The sequence below is a fragment of the Trachymyrmex septentrionalis genome, unplaced genomic scaffold (genome assembly GCF_001594115.1).
Source record: "Trachymyrmex septentrionalis isolate Tsep2-gDNA-1 unplaced genomic scaffold, Tsep1.0 scaffold29, whole genome shotgun sequence".
Lineage (NCBI taxonomy): Eukaryota > Metazoa > Arthropoda > Insecta > Hymenoptera > Formicidae > Trachymyrmex > Trachymyrmex septentrionalis.
Window position 1 is genome coordinate 2,994,357 of NW_017305451.1, and position 934 is coordinate 2,995,290.

The following is a 934-nucleotide window of genomic DNA, read 5'->3' on the forward strand; positions in this document are numbered from 1 at the left end:
AACGGAAAAAATGTGTGTTTAATAAAAATATAAAAACGGATTAAAATCATGAAATTCTTAATATATTTTATTGTGCTGTTAAGTAAAATCTGTATTTCATATTTTCAGTATTTGCATTTTATTTTCACACGGATTAAATCAGTGTACAATGGCTTTAATATGCACTGGTACGTATTGCGGTCAACCGAGTTCGTTATAAAATAAATATCATTATATAAGATAGTCTTTATCAGTAAATTTTCTGAACTAGTGTTCGTTTCACTTTAATTTTTATTGCACCGCGTGCATCAGTTTAGAGAATTCTTCGATAAATATAGATTTATGTTTTCAATGTTTTGACAACAATGTTCACAGTAATTTCCTATTTTCTCATTTGTATAAATTATACAAATAATAATCTTAGATTCAGAAACGGGCTTTTATCGATAAATATGTATTTTTATATCTAAAATAGTATACGTAATGTTAACTACACGCTAACACCATAAAAACGCATTCTGAATACGGACCTTAATTTCTTAATATTAAATTCAATACTCTACAATGTCATGCTTTTTAAATATAAGATTGAGTGCCAGAAACAATCTTAGTTCTGATCCAAACATCGAGATTGCGCAATAGTAATTATTGTGACGTCACTCAAGCAAAATTACATATCAGCTATTTGTAAGCGACAGTTTATACATTTGCGGTAAAAGTTCTATTACGCGAGAAACCAATGGTCCGTATTTCAGCCATTTGACTTCACTCTTTGGATTTTTTTTGTTTCGCTATCTCGCGTGTCTACGTTAATAAGAAAAGAAGGCTATTAATTTTAATAGATAGCTTTTTACTCGTACGATAAAACACACATATAATGAGATTATTATATACAATTATTAAACAATGATTATTATAATTATTATATTATATACAATTATATATATATATATAT

General features: G+C 27.1%; 1 protein-coding gene across 1 annotated transcript in view; it reads left to right on the forward strand.

Moving 5' to 3' along the window:
- The window catches only part of LOC108749298 (alpha-tocopherol transfer protein-like), a 10,854-nt gene that overhangs the window by 6,296 nt on the left and 3,624 nt on the right, over positions 1 to 934 (forward strand). The window lies entirely within an intron of this gene.